Source organism: Mirounga leonina, unplaced genomic scaffold (genome assembly GCF_011800145.1).
Source record: "Mirounga leonina isolate KUSES-001 unplaced genomic scaffold, KU_Mleo_1.0 Mir_129, whole genome shotgun sequence".
Lineage (NCBI taxonomy): Eukaryota > Metazoa > Chordata > Mammalia > Carnivora > Phocidae > Mirounga > Mirounga leonina.
In genome coordinates, this window is record NW_023270323.1 from 32,389,886 (window position 1) to 32,411,676 (window position 21,791).

Genomic DNA, 21,791 nt, shown 5'->3' on the forward strand with positions numbered 1-21,791 from the left:
TTAAAATGTGCTTTATAGGAGCATCAGCTGCATTAGTTAATTATTATGATACTTGGTATTTATTATGCTATTTGTAGTAGTATGCTATTAGCAAAACATTAAGTAATCATATATGTGCCAAAACAATGACAAAATCTAGTATCTATTCTATAATCTTGTCCTCAAATGGATAAGGAATTCAATATATGCAGAAACTCATTAGCATGAAATTAAAATTAAGTTCTCCTTTATAGAATCACTACTGATTAACATCAGATATATAAGAAAACAAATTAGTGTAAAAATATTCACTAATAAAAGCATTATATTTTGTTTGAGTTTTTTAAGCTATATTTTTCCTAGTGAGTAGCCACCCATATATGCTCAATTAGTGAGGTTTTGTACCACAAGAGCAATCCATTCCATATCTGAATGGTATGCCTGACTACTTGAACAGGCAACTGAGACCAATTTTTTGGCAATTTCTTGGCTGTACACATAAGGTATTGTTTCCCAGTTGAAGAATAAGCCCGTCCAATCTTACAAATATTTTACATGTCTGAACAATCATGGGTAGTGATAGCACAGCCTCTCCTAGAATTATCCTTACTCGGTAGATTTTGTTTCTCCCAATTAGGAAATAAATTCTGATATCTAAACATGACTCATTCCACAAAGTTCTCCCTAACAGCACCAAACAGACGACCCCACAGACAGAACCAACCCTTTGTTCCCTGATGCTCCCATACCCCTGTGTATATTCTTCTATATGGCTGAACCCATACATTGTAATGTGAATTGCTTCAGAACAGAGACTGTGACTACTTCTTCAGTTGGTATCACCCCTCCCTAAAGAACCAAGCATTTAACAGGACCTCAAAAATGCTGACTGGGTAAACAAAACATTGTCTTTTTAGTTTAAAAAAAAATTTAAGTATTTATTGGAAACTGTCTGTATTGGTCTCACATAAATTGAGACCAAGAACAAAAATGCACCATTATGTGTCTTTCAGGTTGTTAGCATAACTATCTTTATAGGTCCATTTTCCTTTTGCTCAGAAGATCAGAGAATCTTCAATTTACAATTTGGCTATTCAGTGTCTCAACACTTCATCCAATTATTGCCCCTTCAGGCACTTCAGAGTTAGTAGACAACTCAGAGAGCCGACAAGTCAGACAGAAGAACAAGCTTACACAGGGTCACAGCTTTCTAAGTGGAAGGAGACCAGGTCAGAGGTAAATCACAGAGAAGGAAAAGGGGAATACCTGGCTAAAGGGAATTGAAAACCAAACAGAAGGGAAGAAAAGGTATCATATCAAGTGACACTCTTCTATCAGCATAAAGTGTTAGCCTGAATTTCTTTTCCTATTAGTAAACTTGCTCTAAAAGGGATTCTTAAAAGGAGCTATTAGAATAATTATTTGAATAATTTGACTACTTCGAAGGAAACACTCAGAAAGGATAGAAAATTTGGTGTGTTTATATCTTCATATTTTCAGCACCATTCAAAAGTGACATAAAAAGAAATTCACTAGCAGTTATTGCCACGCTTCGCAAATCAGATGGAAATACCTGAATACTAGATTGCTTTAATTAAAAATTAAAAGTTAAATTAATCCATCCTTTAGAAAAAAACTTGTAAACAAGCAGATATATAAGACAGCGAAAATGGAAAATAAAATTATAAGATTTGATTCACCAACTAAAAAAAGGGAATACATAATAAAGAAAAATGTTCAAAACAAATTTTCTAGTCATGAGACAGCAAGTTTAAAAAGTAAAGCAACATTCATTCATTCACCAAATATATACTCTGTGCCCAGGCACAGTTCTAGGTGCTATGGATTCAGGAGTGAACTAAACAGACAAAAACAGCATTCACAGAGTTTATCCTTACCTTGTGGTTGAGGGGTGAGAAAAGAATGAAAGAGAGAGAAAGAAATTGACTATATTCTTCAGAGACTTTTTGTATTATTTTTAAATGTTAAACACTTCATATTTTTGAATATTATATTCCCATTAACCTTAAATTTTTTAAGGTTTTAAGGACTTTATATTCTCATTTTACCTTATAAAATTCCTCTGAGGTTAGTATGAACATTACCTTGTTTATTTTACAAATAAATATTCTGAGACATTGAGTGGCAAAGCCAGAATGTCAATACAAGTAATCCAAATTCAGTCTATACCCTCCAGCTTCTCAAACAGCATTATATTGACTATCACTGTCCATATTTGAAAAGAGGATGTTTATAATGATAAACACTAATTTTCTGTAAATGAATTCTTTCGGAAATAATCATCTCAGAATTTTGTAACACTGATTATTTTTTGAAGGTACCTTGGCATTCTAATATTTAAATGAGATTCCAGGAAATCAAAGTAAAAATTAGTCTGGAATTAAGATGAAATATATTTTATTGTCTTGGTCTGTGAGGCATTAATTATATTTATGTTACATCTCCTACTGAACTTTCCAATAAAGGTTCAGGAAGCAATGAAGAATTCATTTGTACAAACATTAAAAAGATCATTCTAGGGATGCCTGGGCAGCTCAGTTGATTAAGGGTCTGCCTTCGGCTCAGATCATGATCCTGAGGTCTGGGATCGAGTCCCACATTGGGCTCCTCGTTCAGCAGGAAGCCTGCTGCTCCCCCTGCTTGTGCTCTCTCTCTCTCTCTCTCTGACAAATAAATAAAATCTTTAAAAAATAAATAAAAATAAAATAAAATTAAGATCATTCTAGTGTCAGTTAAAAGGTGTTTTGCAGCCTAAGATGACAGCTATGTTTTTTTTAAAAAAAAAGATAAGTGAAAACTGATATTTTTAAAAAATACAGTGAATTAGTGAACTATTTGTAAGGTAATATATTTTGTTTTGCTTTGGTCTATGAGAGTCCTTAAATCATTTTTAGAACTAAACAGTTAAATATTAGGTGCCACAATTTTATTATCTGTAAAAAGAAGTATATAGCCTTCCATCTATCATTTCCAACTATTTGGAATGAAATAAGTAAATACGAGTCAAAACGCAGTAAATAGACACATTAACTGCATTATGACATTCCATCTCCACATCTTCAAGTAGGTTCCATCTCCACATCTTCAACTAGGTTTTCCAATGCTACCTCTTTAGTTATGATGTTCAAATCATTTTTCCAACTACCCCCTCTCAGTTTCTCAATCTACCAGTTATCTTCAAATACATTCTACTTTCATTCCCTATCAATAATGTGGTGGTACATGATAATGGTTATTTCCTCAGTAGACTATTCAAATTTGTTTTTCATTTCTATTTCCAGTAATTTTACAGATTAGAAAGGTGCAACTGATAAAGATTTTCATGGTTATCAGGTGATGGTGCTTAGACAAGATCCCAAGGCATTTCACACTTAGTCTGGCCTCCTGCCACTTCAGGCTGTCACCACTGGCCCCATACTTGGAATATTGCAAGGTGCAAGAACAGCACCTTCTCATTCATATAGCACCATTTTATCCCCACTCCTATATCCCTTGCAAACAGATGCCAGAATAACCTGAGACCTCATTTTTCCCATGATGATTTCTGCTCATTAATACACAAAACACCATGTTGTTTTCCACAGGGTCTGGTTTTTCAAGATCCTCTAGGATGAATACATTATTTTCTATTACGAACATTTTTTGACACTACTCTACTCCACCAGACAGAATTTCCACATCAGCAAGTTGAGGTTGCTGACTGGCTCCTGAGACTGATTATTCCAGATAGAGTGGCTTGTTAATGTATCAAGAACTGTTCTGTGCAGTTCTCTACACTTATACTTTGAATACCATGCTAATGTTATGCTAAGGTCTCATTCTCCAATGAAATTAGCCTCAACACTTTAGGTACAAACAGGTCTGTAAACTTCTGGTGCATTTTAAATCAAGAGTGCAAAGTTTAGTCCTCAATGTGCCAAATTTCCACATGTGATCATTTTCAGTCCCCAAGAATGTAAGCCATTGTATAAAGGAGGGTGTCTCAGGTGCAATTTTCTACCAACGTAAAACTGGACAAAATTGACAATAACAACTATTTCAGGACTATGGAAACTGACCAGTCATCCAATCAATTTAAGGGTTTATGCCAGAAAAATTATCCTACTTTTAATAAGAGCAGTGGGAATCCTGTAGTATTTTTGCCTGGAAATTCTACTCTCTCACCCCACAACTTCCAGCTAGACTCTTAGGTCATAAAGCAAACCTTAATGAATTTAAAAGAATTGAAATCATAAAAGTAGACTGTATGACCGAAACAGAATGAAATTTAATTTTTTTGGAAATCCCCAAATATTTGGAAATTAAAAAAACATTTATACATATCTCATGTATCAAAGAAATTAGAAAATAAATTAGAAAATATTTTTCAACTGAGGAAAACTAAAGCAGAGCATATCATAATTTAATGGAATGCAGCTAAAGCTGTGCTTAAAAGTAAATTTATAGCCTTAAACACTTAAGAAGAAAGAAAAGTAAGAAAAGAAGAGCAAATTAAGCAAAAAGAAGAGAAGAATGAAAGGAAAAAATGTGTGACCAGAAGATAATTATAAAATGAAAACATTCCCACTACTTATTCTGTTATTAAAAATCCCTTACCTTTTCTAACCCTTAGTATCTTCATCTTTAACATGATAATTAGAATAAGTTACTCATAACCCTCCTCTGCTGAAAAACATAATTGGTATTTTTTGGAATAGCCAACAGATCTATGATATTAAAAATATATACTACATAGAAAACTCATAGTTTATTAATTGGGGAAAAGGACTGCTGATAATCCAAAACACAAAATAATCCTGAAAACTTAATATATTATACACAACATTTTCACTTGTAAAAGATTGAACCTCTTACATTTTGTTTTGATGAATATTAAAAGAAGTCATAATTAATGGAAGATAGGGAAAAATTAATAGGGTGACAGTTTGCCTGCTTGCATACAGAGGAGAGCAGAAGATAGCACAGAATATATTGGACAGGACAGGAGAGAGTAGGGAGTAGGACAGGATAGGGAAGGCAAAGGGAAGGAAAAAATAAGAACCCTTAATTGGTGTCTACTATATACCAGCCACGGGGCAATATCAAGCATTAGAGCAGTATATACAAAGACCCTGTCTTCATAGAAAAGAGTTTTTATTTATTAAAATCAAAATAAAAGATTAGGCCTTTTACTTATTTCCTTTCATTTGCAATTCAATTACACTGAGACTGTTTCTTCCTTCACAGAAATGGCAATGTCCTAATGCATCAGTTCATCAGAAGTCCATGGCATACATAACCCCAAAACTCTCATCCCAGCAGGTATGTGCTAAGGTGGTGCACTTTAATGATATTTCTTCCAGGGATCTGTTTCTGATACATGCCTTCAGCTTATAAACATACTAAAAGGCAAGGACATTATTCTCTCCCAGGTATCCAAAACTAACACAAAGCTTTTAAACACACAAATACCGCTTTCTCTGAGTTTAGCCTAGGACTGAATCAACCAATGCTTTAGCTTATTCCTGGGTAAGGACTATGCAGCCTGTTACTCTAACCCTAAGGACTCTTGGGTGTCCAGGAAGATTATTTCCTCAGCAATGTAGTTTTTTTCTTTCCCTGCTTGAGAAACAGCTTTTAAGTTATCAACATAAAAAGCAATCATTCAATTTAATCTGTGCATTTACCCCTCAAAAGTGCCTATAATTACACATATTTGCATCCTAATTATAGTTTCCAAATTCTATAATAGGAGTTACCAAGCTACTTTCATTTATAATAAAATATGCCTACATTCTATACTTTTAAATAATTATTTATTGGTAGAACACACTGAAAACCACCCCATTACTTATATCTTGTTCTGTTTCATTTTAAAAATTTAAATGAGGAACTTTAAAAATGCCTAAAAATGAAAGCTCTGATATATGAAAAGATCTTTTTCTTTAAACATTATCCTCTCCTTAATTATCAGGGTTTTGTTTTGTTTTGTTTTTTAAGATTTTATTTATTTATTTATTTGACAGAGAGAGACACAGTGAAAGAGGGAACACAAGCAGGGGGAGTGGGAGAGGAAGAAGCAGGCTTCCCGCAGAGCAGGAAGCCGGACGCAGGGCTCGATCCCAGGACCCTGGGACCATGACCTGAGCCGAAGGCAGATACCCAACGACTGAGCCACCCAGGCGCCCCAATTATCAGGTTTTTAGCTCATAAACACGTACTTTCCCTTCATGACTATTCTAGTAAAAACAGTTCAATCTCAAACTATCTCATATAGTGAAAATAGCTTAAGAATAAGTTTTTGTGCCAACACATACTACCAAATATTTTCAACAGACTCATGATTGGATTTTTATACATTTATGCAGTTTCTGTTAGTTCTAGAAAAATGACTTTTATCTCCCATGTCTATGAGGCCAAATTGTCGGCTGATAATCAATTCCAAGGAAAATCCAGTATGCCAGAATCCTAAGTTTTACTAAGGATGAGAACCTGCTGTCTAATGAAGTGTTCTCAAAGGTTTAAAAGAGTTTGGATTGCCAAACCAGACGCTGCATCTCAGATAAGCTTCTTCCAAAAATCCTCATTCCTCTGGTCATTAAAAAAAAAAAAAAAAAAAAAATCAATGAATGTATTCTAACCAAAGTTTAAAAAGCTTCTGAGAAATGACCTCTGCCAAAGTCCTCTGGGGACTTTCCAACTGTGCAGGGGGCAGGGTGTGGGATCAAAAAGCAGAAAGAAGGAAGTAAAGAAATGCTTCTGAGCAAGTAAAAAAAAAAAAAAAAAATCTAGCTGGAGAACTAAAAGGGATTAGCTTATATATCAAATATCAGATTTCCATTACACTGTTACTCTGCTTTCTCCTCTTTTTTCTGGCCCATTCTTGCATTGTCTGTAGTTCATTACACGAAGCTTTATTTCCCCACTTTTTGTAAGATTTCAAGCAGAAAATCTTCAATACTGAAATCTTTAAAATGGTATGCTTTACATTACACAGTAGTAAGTACCTTATCTGAGACTCCACTATCTGGAAATCAGACCAATTTAACATACAGTCCTAAATCAGGAAATATACTTAAAAGAAAAAAGAAAAAAATCTCACACTGCACTAACACCTGATGAACTTGACTCGTAGAGAGGCCTTCAATCAAGATTTAGTCATTCTTTATGTTCTCCAGTATTCTAACAATGAGAAATCAGAAGCAGAAGCTGCACACAGACAAACATCCACCACAAATACCTAAAGATCTGAGGAAAACTGAAAACTACTTCGAAGGAACTGTGGAAAGAGTTTTTATTCAATTAGCAATAATCGCACCTCAGATAAACCTCATTCTGTCAAACATCTGGAGTTTTGCAAACTCTTTAATTGGGTGGATGTTTGCCTCAATTTTTCAGAAATTTTTCTGTACCCAAAGAACCCCCCCACCCAAGCAAGACTTCTATATAACTGAAGTTTTACTCATGTACAATTCAAAATAATCATAAATCAATAAGGTCAAATTTACAGGTATTATATAGACAATTAAAAGTTAAGAGCCTTGGTAAAGTATAAAGGATATGTGTATGTTTGTGTGTATTTTACCCATCCCTTTTGAGGACATCACTTTTAAGTATATTTATTTTATTTCTATACATTACATATAGAAAAAGATGAGAAGATAAATACATATTTTAAGTCATTTAGAGATCAAATACCCATGAGGGGGAAATCCATATCACTCCTTCCAAGTGTCCACTAGAATTTTTTTTTAATTAGTTATTTCTTTTTGGGGGGGCTGGAGGAGCATATTTCTTCACAGGCCTTTTAAAAATAATAAATGTTGGGGCACCTGGGTGGCTCACTCAGTTGAGCATCCAACTCTTGGTTTCAGCTCAGGTCATGATCTCCAGGTCATGGGATCCAGCCCCAGGTCAGGCTTCGCACTCAACACAGAGTCTGATTAAGTTTTTTTTTTTTAATTTACCTGGTATTGAATTTAGTTTACATTATTACTAAATATAACCAATTTACTTTGAAGTACACATGCAGAAGATGTAAAGGAAATACTAATAGTTAAATAGAAAAGTTTTTCCATTTTTGCTACTTTTCTTCCTAACAAAGTTAATTTCTCAAAATTTGTATGATAAAATACACAAATATAACTTTACCTATCACTATAAAAGAAAATAAACTCTATGTTTCTTAGTCCTTCAAAATAGTATTTAAAACTAAATGACCATGTTTTATGTAAAACAGTCATATACTGATCTTCTCTTACCTATTATTATATACCTATTATAACTATAAGACTAGCATGCTATGGTTATAATGGTCAAAAATCAAGACCAAAAAAGAATAAGATATTTCTGAGATAGTGGCAGAAAAGAGGTTTAAAAACTTTGCTGAAATAATTTTTCAGCCCCCAAAATCGATTTTTTTCTTCTAATGCCTGGCAAAATCCCTACTAATAGGCAACAGCTTTTAAATTCTATATTTCAACTTTAACCTTTACTTAATAAAATGGATGAATATTAAAATACATTTATATATATTTAGATTCCAAGTTAAAAAAAAACTATTTATAGCCATGTTCATTCAAGAATCCATCCAGCAAAGAAAGCCACAGTAAACCTGGAACTGGGCTAGCTAACAGCCACCAAACTGAATTAAACATTATTCCTGCTCCCAGAGCACTCACAGCCAATTGTACAAATTCTTAATGATGTACAGCACTCTTGGTTTGAAAATATTTAATTATCAACATTAGGGATAAGAATAATAATGGCAACAATAACAACACAACAGCAATAAGCTTAAGAGGTCAACTAACTTAATCAAAAGCACAATTTAGATTACAATCTGGACAAACTGTGTTAATAAGCACAATGGAGTACAAAGGCAAATATACTGAAAATATTACCTAAATATTAAATTTCAAATAAAGATAAAATCCTTCTCTACTTCACTGCAGGCAAAGAAAGTCAAATGTCACTTGATCCAATTAAGCCAATTTAGGATACACAAATACTTAAAAGCCTGAGCCATACTAAGTGATGAAGGCAAAATGGACTGAGTCCAAATCTGCTTTATTTGTTTAGATGCTATTTATTATGGCTCTATTTTATTATAGGGTAATAAAAAAAATTACAAGGCAACATCCTGTTATTCTCCACTGGGAAAAATGATACAGATGCACTATTAAAAACTCAGCTCAGACAGCAGCATGTCAGGCTGCATGCCTCTTTGTGCCTTTACAATGTGTCAATAGACACTGATGTTCATGCAGCTGATGGTAAAACTAGCCTAATTATTGCCACTTAAATGTTCCATAAAATTGTGGCTTTATAGAAATGTAGAACCTTTAACTCTATACATATTGGAAGGTAAAGAGTTGTTTAAAACAACTAAACCCCATTATTTCTTTGTAAAAAATAAAATGTCTTAATTTTCCCCCTAAAACTACTACCCTATTTGCAGGGTAGTTAGCATATCGTGAAATCACTATTATCAAATCCTAAATTGTGAGCCCTATTTCAAATCAGTTATCTAATAAGTAGCCTAATTTGTTGAGAAAGTGAATGAGCTTCACAAAAGAAGAGCAAAGGAGAGGGGGAGAGGGGGAGAGGCTGAGAGAGAGGGAGAAAGGGAGAAACCAAGAAACAGACTATTGAGAACAAACTGATAGTTACCAGAGGGGAGCCTGAAATGGATGGATGAAACAGATGTTGGGGATTAAGGAGTGCACTTGTCCTGATGAGCATCGGGTGTTGTACGGAACTGGTGAATCACTACATTGTACACCTGAAACTAATATAACAGTGTTTACTGGAATTTAAAAGAAAATTTAAAAAAATAAAGAAAATTAGATTATAATCAATTTTAAAAGATTAAGATAATTGCTTTTTTTTGATGATTTTATTTATTTATTTGAGAGAGAGGGAGAGCAAGAAAAGAGCCACAGAGAGAGAGAGAGAGACAGCACAAGCTGGGGGGGGGGGGCAGGGAGAGGGAGAAGCAGGCTCCCCACTGAACAGGGAGCCTGATGACGACAATGCAGGGCTTGATCCCAAGACCCTGGAATCATGACCTGAGCTGAAGGCAGACGCTTAACTGGCTGAGCCACCCAGGTGCCTCAAGATAATTGCTTTTCTAATAAGCCCTATAAATATCATCTTTTCTCCTTTCATCATTGTTCTCATCAATCTACATTCATTGTGTAGTGAAAATGTTGCAAGCATTATATAGAATTCTAACTATACAAAACAGAAATACTCTTTTTTTTTTTTTGTTATTTGAGAGACAGAAGATAAGGAAAATTAGATTTTGGTTAGTTTTTGGCACTTCAAAGGACACCAACTGGTGTTCCACAGTTCTATCCATTTTAGATGGGAAAATGCTGTGCTGCAGAGCTTGAGTGTTTGGAACTACTCTTAGTTTTGAAGCAGACGCAGCTTTAGATTTACTGCCATAAAGCATCTCCTCAAAACTTCTGATCCAAAAGCTGAGAGTTCCTGACATGCACGGCACCCCTGCAAAGTACTCCTGGACCGCGTAAAAATGGAGAGCAGAGATAGCACCGAGGAGGGTACACTTTTGTCTCCAATATGTGGATATGATGCTTTTTGAGGTATTTTAGCTCAAATGATCTTGAACATCAAATAGCCTGTGTTTGCTAGGAGTCTCCTCTATGCCTGTCCATTTCCCAAAGTATTAGTCCCTTCAGCAGCTCTGCAAAGCTAAAGAAAATTAGATTTTACAGTTTAGAAAAGTCAGTTATACTTTTGAGTGGTAGATGGCATTAAAGATTTTTTTTTGGCACTGTGATCTCCAAAGTCAAGTAGCCAAGTAAACTCAATATTACGATCTGCCGTTTTTGTTTTTTGTTTGTTTGTTTCATTTTTGTTTCTGTTCAGAACAGCCAAGTTTGGTTAGGAGGATGCCTGGGCAGCAGCATCTGAATGGCAGTCATAATGTCATAACCATTGTTTTATGGCTTGAGCATAATGATATTGGCCAACAATACCCATCTCATCTTCCATTCCCTTTACCAGATAAACACTGGGGGGTAAGGGGGAAGAGGATCATTTAGAGACTATCCTACTGCTTAATGTTCCCTCTAAAAATTCAACCTAAGGCTAAAGTAAGATTTGTCATAATTGCTAGAACAGTTTTAAGAACATGACTGCAGGATTATTCTTTACTTCATCTATTATAATATGCACAACACAGCTATTCAAAACTTGATGATGACATTAAGATATGGTTACTATGGAAGAGAAAAGACCACTGCAAGTCACATTACACTAACTTTACTGGGTTGTTTTTTTTAAGATTTTATTTATTTATGCAACAGAGAGAGACACAGCGAGAGAGGGAACCCAAGCAGGGGGAGAGGGAGAAGCCGGCTTCCCGCCGAGCAGGGAGCCCGCTGCAGGGCTCAATCCCAGGACTCTGGGATCATGACCTGAGCCAAAGGCAGATGCTTAACGACTGAGCCACCCAGGTGCCCCTAACTTTACTGTTATTACTGAATTTTGGTGATCTCTCAAATGCCCTGTCCTCACCTGTAACTCCAACCTGTTTGTATACATGGTCACACACATTGAGAACATCCTTCTCTGATTCTCCATCTGTGTTAATGGCTTCATTTATTTGTTCATTCATTCATCCTACAATATTTATTTGAAATCTACTCTGCTCTAGACACTGCAATATTCTGCGTGGTATAAAAATAAATACAAGAGTCTTGCCTTCTAAGAAACTTAATACCCTGTGGAAACAGAGTTGTGTAAATAGTCAAAAAACATGAGGTAAACACTATTTAAAAAAAGAACTGATAGCAGTAGAGATGCAAAACAGGCTCTTATGCAAAACAAACATCACATAATCTTGCCTTGTGCATTCATTATTTCACATGCATGTATCATCCATTTTGATGAAATTATGTACTTGTTTTTCTTACCAAGTTTATAATAATCATTTCACATTCATGTATCATCCACATGATAACCCCTTGGAAGATAGGATATACCATTATGGAGTGGTTCGACCACTAGCCAAATTAATCACTGATCATGCATATAACATATAAAATATATGTAATAACAGTAAACAACCCATGAAGTCTGGCTATGCTGATTAAAAACTGACACTGAAGCATGAACTTGAAGTGTTTGTGCCTTAATTTGCTCATCTATAAAATCAAGACTATGAACTATTTTAAAGTGTTATTAATGGGACACCTGGGGCTCAGTCATTAAGCATCTGCCTTCAGCTGAGGTCATGATCCCAGGGTCCTGGGATAGAGCCCCGCATCAGGCTCCCTGCTCCGTGGGAAGCCTGCTTCTCCCTCTCCCATTCCCCTTGCTTGTGTTCCCTCTCTCGCTGCGTCTGTCAAATAAATAAATAAAATTTTTAAATAAATAAATAAATGTTATTAAGAAGATTAATTCAGTTATCCATGTGAAAACCTAGAACTGTCTTTAGCACATAATAGGCACAATTTTTTTAACCTTTTAAGGCCATCGGGCGCCTGGGTGGCTCAGTCATTAAGCGTCTGCCTTCAGCTCAGGTCATGATCCCAGGGTCCTGGGATCGAGTCCCGCATCAGGCTCCCCGCTCAGTGGGAAGCCTGCTTCCCCCTCTCCCACTCCCCCTGCTTGTGTTCCCTCTCTTGCTGTCGCTCTCTGTCAAATAAATAAAATTAAAAAAAAAAACTATTAAGGCCATAAATGTTACAGTTGATATTTTACATGCATGTATCTTAAAAATCTTTATTTATAAATTATATAACATGAGTACTTTTCAACAGGTGATGAATCTGCAGCACAAAGAATGAAAAACATTCTCAAAACAAGAGAGCTACTAAATGGCAGAGTCATAAGAAAAAAAATATATCTACAATATTCATAAAGGACAGAAATAAATGACACACATATTGGGCATCATAACCGATAGGCTCACAATTCTAGACATTTCAAGAGATAAATATCACTATCAGAAAAATACTTGGCAAACTAAGCAAAATTTTTGCAAATATTAAAACAAATCCAAAACAGCTAAGTATTACTAGCTTTTAATTCAATTGATTTTTTTTAAAAATTGAGGCCTTTGTCTCAGGAATCCTGACAAAATGAAATGTATCAGTGCATTTTTTAGTAATAAACAAAAAAAAAATTATGCAACCACTTCGGATGATATTTTGTACTACACCCATCATAAAATTGCTTCAAGGAAGTTTAATTCTTAAGTCTTTTGGAGTAGATATGCAATTTAGATATAAAATTTCGGTATATAAAATTTAGATGTAAAAATTCATGGCATTTTTGATGACATTATGTTCTTACTTTTCTTACCAAGCTTATAATAATCATTTTGTTAGTTATTTTTTGTTAAATTTTGTTAGTTATGTTTATGCTAATTTTGTTAGTTATGTTTATGCTAATAACTTTCTCCTACAGCCTTAAGCATAATTACAGTAATTTTTAACAATACAATTTCAAGGGGCACCTGGGTGGCTCAGTCAGTTAACTAATCTGCCTTCAGCTTAGGTCATGATCCCAGGGTCCTGGGATAGAGCCCGGCATTGCATGGGACTCCCTGCTCAGCAGGGAGCCTGCTTCTGCTTCTCCCTCTCCCTCTGCCTGCTGGCCCCCTGCTTATGCTCTCTCTGTCAAATAAAAATAAAATCTTTAAACAAAAATACAATTTCAAAAGCACAGTAATTGTTTCAACAATTGAAAAAGAATATTCCCCTCACGGGAGTAGGAAGCCAGGACATCTCTAAGTGTACCACCAGATTTACATGATGATGATTATCATAGTAATCTCTAAAACTAATGTTAGTTAGGACAAATGCTACTCATACCAACAAACTGTTACACAGAAAAGCTACTATCCTAGTAACACAGACATTCAATATAAAGTTTCCTATATATCCATGCTTCTCTTTCCGCCAGTCCATACTGTTCATCACTCCCAGAGTATCCGTCCTAAAGTAAAGGTACATTCACAATAAAAATAACTGGTTTTACCGTGGTCTAGGCCCGGCTGTAAGCCCTTTTACATACAGAGACTCATCTCATCTTCACGACATCATGAGAGTAGCTATCATTACTGCCCTAATTTTAAGAAATAGCAACAGAAGCCTAGAAATTTATTCATAATTGGCAGGGCCTGCACTAGAAATCAGGCCCGTTTAACCACTGCATTTTGCTCTTTACTTTCTTCAGCTGCTTTAATGCTGTTTATATTTCAAGGCTCAAACCAAAAGCAAGTATTTCAATAAAGCTCTTTAAAATCACGCAGTCCGTCAAAACAATCTTCCCTTTCTCTTCTCAGAATCTGTAGCTATTCTTCTCTGACCCCTTACACTTACTGAATAGTTGCTATACGCTAGGCACTGTTTCTATACATGAATCGCATCACAAATGATGTAGGTCATGGAGTATTCTCCACTCTATAAATGTAAGAAATGAAGACATTTAAAAAGACACAGGAAGTCACCGGGCTGGTGAGGATTCAACATGAGCAGCTGTGTTCTCCATACCATGCACAGCACACAACATCCTATTGCCCCCTGCAAAGAATAGAAGAGGGCTCCTATCCAGGGTCTCCTTATTAGATTCTTAGATTATTAGACTCATGGCCTTTGGTGGGTTGTGGTGCCCCTTAGCCTCAGTTTCTTCACTGGTAACCTAAATATAAAAAGTGTTTACCTCGCAGTATTGTTCAGAAAACTAAATAGCACAGGAGGATGCTCACTAAACATAAATTTTAGCAGCTACTATTGTTACTATTATACAACCTTGTCATCCTCTAGGGGAAGAGCTTTGAAAGTAACCACATACTCAAAAATGTTGCCTCTCTAGTATTTAAGTATGCAACAACAACAACAAAAATGTTCATTAAATGTCTGAAGGGTTTTAGTCTTCACTATTTGGAACTCTAAGAGAGAAAAGTCCATTGGAATATGTTGTATCCAGTAGCTATTTTTCCTCATCTAATATCCAAATCCTTCTTAGAGTTTATAGAGCCTTCACAACAGTCTTCTTTTTTAAAAAAAACTACCATGTTTTTTAAAAATATTTAATTAAATTTAACTTAAATTTAATTAAAAAATTACCATGAAGGTAATTTTTTTTTTTAAAGATTTTATTTATTTATTTGAGTGAGTGAGAGAGAGAGAGTGAGATCATGAACAGGGGGGAAGGGTAGAGGGAGAAGCAGACTCCCTCCTGAGCCGGGAGCATGATGTGGGACTCGATCCCCAGGACCCCGGGATCATGACCTGAGCCAAAGGCAGATGCTTAAACGAAAGATCTACCCAGGTGCCTGAAGATAGTTTTCTTAATATCCCATCCTCATATTTAGCAACTCTTAACTTGTAGGAAGTTTTTACAGTTTGGGCCGAGGGCCATTTCTTCATTCCTTTTGTTCTGTTTTTGGTAGCTATAAAAACTATGGTCCAAGCCCTCTGCCATATACTTAGAGCTTACCATTTCCCTTCTTTTTTCAGGCTAAATAATCTCAGTTTCTTTAGGAATTTCACATATATCATCTTTGGTCACTTTTAAGATGCCTACCTCTAATAAATAGCGTTTATATTGGATTAAATATTATAAACTATATTCAAAGTTACCTTAGAGATATTTATATCCTTAAAATCACAGCTTGAAACTATCTAGCTCCCAAATCCACCTTGGACGTAGACTATCTCCCTCTAGCATCCCTCCCAGGCATCTCCATTGCATCCTACCCCTCAGACATTTTCTCAAAAGACTGAAAGAAATCCCCTCCCTCCTATGCCTCTCTCCACTGATAGGAGGGTACAAGGAGGTCATTTTTTAAGATATTTCTCCCACAGAAATGCAATCGAGATAGAAAACCAATACTACAAATGAAGACTAATCAGTACTATATATAATAATATGTATAGTAATGAAAATAATAACAGGATAATAGTGAATACTAAGAACTGAATATGTACTAAGTGATTTAAAATTCATTCATTCAGTAAATATTTAATTAATTTAACAAATGCATTAAGCTCCTTTGTGCTCAGCATTTTTTCCAGGTGCTGGGAATAAAGCAATGAACAAAACAAATATTCCTAACTTTGAGGGACTTAGATAACAAAACATGCTAAGTACAATATACAGTATGTTTCACAGTGTGAATTGATAACAAATGTGTAAGGATTTAAACTTTTTAGATAGTGTAACAAAAGAATCTTTCACTGAGAAGGTGACATTTCAATAAAAACCTGAAGGAACCAAGATAGCAAGGTCTGTGGATATCTCTGGCAAGAATGTTCTAGGCAGAGGGGAGCAAGTGCAAAGGCCCTCGGGCAAGAGGTGAAAAGGATTTTAAATACCAGCAAGGAGGCTAACAGGCTACAGGAGAGAAAGGGAAAAAAATGATGGAAGGCATCAGACAGCTAACAAGAGGCTAAATCCTTATTTTGGTACAATTTTGTAGGCTATCATTCACACTGTCTTTTATTACACGGGATAGAAAGCGGCTGGAAAATCTTGGGGAGAGTAAAATTTATGACATTCTAAACAATGACTCCGGTTGCAGTGTTGGGAACAGATTATATGGGAGAGGTGGACCAGTTAGAAAGACAGGATAATAATCCAGGTGAGTGAGGACGCATTTTAGGTGGAAGGCGGTGGCAGGGTAAGGAATGACAAGTTGTAGAATTTTCAACTTTTCAACATATGTAAAGTACAACCAACAGGTTTTACTTGTAAATTGGATATGACGTGTGAGGGAGAAAAAAGTCATTGTTTTCTACATTTGCAACTGAAAGGAGTGCCATTTTTGAGGCTGTTAAAAGCTTCAGAAAACAGGTTAGGTGTGTGAAGGGGAGAGTAAAAGTTTAGCTTTGGACTTAGTAAGTTGGAGGTATCTATTACAAAACCTAGTGGAGATGTTTGACAATGTGGCTAAATATGTGAGCCTGCAGTTGTCGTAAATGTTTGGGCTAGAGATAAAAATTTGGGAATAATCAGAATTTAGATAATATTTAATGCCAAATAAGAAGGTATCACCAAGGAAAAGAACATAGGTAGAAAACAGAAAAGTAGCAAAGACTGAGTTCTGGGCATCTCTGAGATTGGGGATGATAGAAACTATTGACGAGGGCACCTGGGTGGCTCAGTCGTTAAGCGTCTGTCTGCCTTTGGCTCAGGTCATGATCCCAGGGTCCTGGGATCGAGCCCTGCATCGGGCTCCCTGCTCAGCGGGAAGCCTGCTTCTCCCTCCCCCACTCCCCCTGCTTGTGTTTCCTCTCTCACTGTGTCTCTCTCTGTGAAATAAATAAAAAACAAAATCTTTAAAAAAAAAATTAAGAAAAAAAAGAAAAGAAACTATTGACGAAAACAAAGGTAGATACCAGAAAAATAAAGGAACACTAGAAAAGTGGGGTGCAATAAAGAAAGCTGAAAAAAGGGTTTCAAGGAAGAGAGACAACCTGTATCAAAGGCTGCTGAAAGATCAAGTAAAGATGAGAAGACTAAGATCTGATCTCTAGATTTCACAGCATGAACACTGAAAAGAACAATTCTGATAGGATGATCAGGATTAAAGCCTGATGGTTAAAAGAGGATGGAAGGAGGAAAATTCGGTCAGAAGCTTTCATCCTCATACCTGTGTATAAGCGGAGTAAATTGCCCATAATTAATCACCCCGGTTCTAAGGTCTGCACCTTAACCACTGGCAATATTGTAGTCTCCTTCACCCATCATATGTAAGTGATTGCTTCTGACTTACGTTAGAGCAGTGTTTTTTCATAGAAATGCTCCAATTTGTATATATTGAATATTTTCTCCTTGAGTTCTTGATTTTTGCCTTTCTTCCCAAACAGATCAAGGTGTTTACTGTTTTAGATAACTTTCGTGTGTCTGAAAACTGTCATATTTATATATTTTTATCAAGAGGCTCCCCAGTTATTAAAGCCAAATAGCTACCAAAAAATGTGGCTTTTGATGCCTAAATGAAACCACGCCCATTATGAAAAGTGTAAAATAGTCTTAAAAATACTTATGATACAATGTAAACTAAAGAAAGCAGGAAACCAAGGTAGATATATATAATATTAGAATTGTTTTAAAAGAATATAAAAAGGGTAAAATAAAATATATTAAATATTTTTAAAATTTGGTGACCTCATAAGTGAAAAGTTCTTATTTTCTTCTTTTCTGTATTCCTTAATAGATACACATTAATATGTTAATGGAAAAATACCAACATGCCATACTATGTTATCCTTCAATATAACAAAAAATTCTACTGCATTATTTAATTCTATTATACTGCAATTCATGCCCTTAAAAAAGTTTTCTTATCCCACGATATTTTAATGAACCTCATATACACACTAAAATACATAGTGATCTTTAATAAGCAATTTAATTTAGTACATCTATATTGTAAAATCAGAAAATGTAATCGTTTAGTAAAAGAAGGCTATGGGTCACTACTTTTCCCAGATTAACATGATAAAATAAGCTTTAAAATTTGCTAATGCCAATGGATAATGAACTGAATTTGTAATGACAGAATTTAAAATTAATGTCACTTGATTAACTAATTCAATCATCTTTGCACATATAATCTGACCAACATTTTGCTGAAAAAAAAAATCCAAAGCACTGTATTTTGTCAGTAAATTGTATCACTAAGTTGTCAAATACCAGGGAGTAAATTGAGATATAACCTAAAAGTGTTCAGTGAGGAACAAAATACCAGATAGTTCAATTGGTTGTGTCAAACAGAAAAAAACAACCTTTTCAGAGCAGGACTTAACAGACATGATATTTTAACTGGTTATTTTTTTACACTTATCTTTGTCCTGCTTATGATAAATAGTAAAATGCATTTGCAAGAAGTTTTGTTTATGAAGAGAAACTGCAAGGGAAATTTTAATGTTTGTTTTTAATTTAAAATGAGACCAAGCAAAGAAAATTAAGAAGCAAAATCTGAAGAAGCTATTTAATATAATGACCTTGTCGAATATCCCATGGAATGAATGGTGTTTGCTTCACTAGAGTATTACAAAATGCTCACAAAAATGAAATAAAAACCATGATCAGTATTATGGAAATGGAAAAAGCTATTGTAGATGGTCATTAGTTACATAACTATTTTTTTTTCCTCTTTAAGGAAAAACTAATTTTGGATGCTTCCTCTTAATATGTGGAATCATTTTTACTGCATTGACAAAAACAATGTTCCATTTTACTAATGAAGTACCAAAAGACAGTGCATTTGAAGTAGCCTGAGTGTTCTGAAAAGAATTTTATGTAACATATTTCTTTTTTTTTGCAATTATGTTGTTAATCACCATACATTACATCATTAGTTTTTGATGTAGTGTTCCATATTTCTTAAGGCTTAAATGCAAGCCTTCTAACATCATTGTTTGGAACACAGAAACCTATAACCTTAACTAGACACTAATGAGAATACTAGTAGGTAAGTAATCTGAGTCGGGGCAAAAGCTCTGATATTCTTAAATTTTTAGAAAACAGAAAAGGAATTTATCATGAATAAAAGAAACAAAATTGTGTCAAATTTATATAATTTCCTCTATCCACTGGTCATAAATATCACATTCTATATATAAGGTACTAGTGTTTAAGTTTTCCTGTAGGAATAGCATCCACAGGGGCACCTGGGTGGCTCAGTTGTTAAGTGTCTACGTTCGGCTCAGGTCATGATCCCAGGGTCCTGGAATTGAGCCCCGCATCGGGCTCCCTGCTCCATGGGAAGCCTGCTTCTCCCTCTCCCACTCCCCCTGCTTGTGCTCCCTCTCTCGCTTGTCTCTATCTGTCAAATAAATAAATAAAAATCTTTAAAAAAAAAAAAAGAAATACCATCCATATATTTGTATGGACCAAAAATAATTAATAAAGTATTAAATTGTTACTATTACTAAATCTTAACATAATAAAAGAAACCAAGTTAACTAACAAAATTGTTATTACTATTAAATCTTAAATTAATAAAAGGAACCAAATTAACTATTGGATTCAAGATTATACTTTGAAACTTGAATATTACCATGAACATTGTATCTGCAGCCAAAAGACCATACTTGAAACAATTTATTCTTCATACATCTAGCCAACATTTATTGAAAAACTGCCATTTCTTTTCTTTTCTGCTGGATGTATAACTCCCATAGGAAGGCTGGCATAGCTGTGCTGGGAAGTGAAATGGTCAGCAACTACATAGTACATGTATACATATACATGTATCTTGAGGAAAAAGTAGAGTCAATGTCTGCTGGGACTACCAAGGCAGATTTTGTCTAAATAGACAGGCCACAAAGGGCTCAGTCACAATCACCAATTTTAGACAGATGGGTAAAATGGAGGTTTTAGTATTTTGATATGTACCTTCACCTGAGAACTTAGAAAATGCTTTTAAACCAAGTACATATAACAGGAACCTGCTCAATTTCTGTGGTGTGAATAATGCATTAGAATAATTTAAGGATTGAAAAATTAGTTTAAAAGATAGGCTATGTATATACATATATATTTTGAAAGTAAAATACATGTCTCTGAGAGGAAGAGTTTTAGAAGAGGCTTAAAGTAAAATTAGCAGAAGCATATTAACAACAATCAATTATAATAATATAATGCTCACAGTTGTGGCATCTGTTTATAGCTGATGAAAATATTTTATCTTACTTGACCCTTACAGCATTTCTGAGCAGTAAGCAGATTTCATTTCACCAAAGTTTAAGATGAGAATGTCAAACCTTAGCTGCATCTCAACGAATATCATCCATCAGGCAATTAAAGAATTGGTATTAGAAAAGAGGTCTCTAGGGGCGCCTGGGTGGCTCAGTCGTTAAGTGTCTGCCTTTGGTTCAGGTCATGATCCCAGGGTCCAGGGAATCGAGCCCCCAAATCGGGCTCCCTGCTCGGCGGGAAGCCTGTATCTCCCTTTCCCTCTGCCCCTGCTTGTGTTCCCTCTCTCGCTGTGTATTTATCTGTCAAATAAATAAATAAAATCTTTAAAAAAAAAAAAAAGAAAAGAGGTCTCTATACTCCTATTTTCATAAAATAAATCTAGTCTTTATATTTCTACTTTTAAGTTAAAGGGCCAAGGGCAACTTATTCTGATCCACTGACCTTAAATATTCCGATCAATTCAGACTGGTGACTGAAGGAAAAGTTGAAACCAGAGACTGACCTGCTCTAGTAAGTATAAACTGCAAGAAAAGAGGCCATAAAACTATACCGCTGTTCAAACCAAGGCAGAACAGAGACTCAAGGTGAACACTAGAAGCTTTTTTAAAGAGTCTTAGCAAGGTCATGCTGATATATTGAAATGAATAAGACTTGGAAGTACTAATAAATCATGCTAATTTCTTCAGAACCCACTGTCCTGGCCTCTCTGAACCCAGAGGTAATGGGCAGATCATTCACATTCCTGATTAATAATTTTGAAATTTTTATATATCTTACAGTAGCTTATTGAGTCAGAGTTCAAATTCTGTATTCTATTTGGGTCACTACAGCATAAAAAAAAAAAGTCTTATCATATCTGGGTAATAGAGGACTTCATATGAATATAATATATGCCATTGTGTTCATTTCCCAAATAAACAACCTCAACCATTAAAATTTCTTCTCAAATAAACCCTTCCTTTATTCCTATAATTATTTGTATTGCTCTTAATATAATTTTGCCTTAAATAATTTTGTTTCTGTAAGTCCATTTTATATTGTAATGTAATATACTTAGACTTCCAGGTATTGGGAATAAACTATTTGATAGAAGCAGCATAGTTTAGTAATTAAGAGCATGA

The 21,791-nt window shown here is 35.0% G+C and overlaps 1 protein-coding gene and 1 pseudogene across 1 annotated transcript in view; one reads left to right on the forward strand and one right to left on the reverse strand.

The window, feature by feature from the left end:
- Window positions 1-21,791, reverse strand: part of ADGRL3 (adhesion G protein-coupled receptor L3) — an 811,907-nt gene that overhangs the window by 642,323 nt on the left and 147,793 nt on the right. The window lies entirely within an intron of this gene.
- Window positions 16,528-21,791, forward strand: part of LOC118010873 — a 40,385-nt pseudogene continuing 35,121 nt past the window's right edge.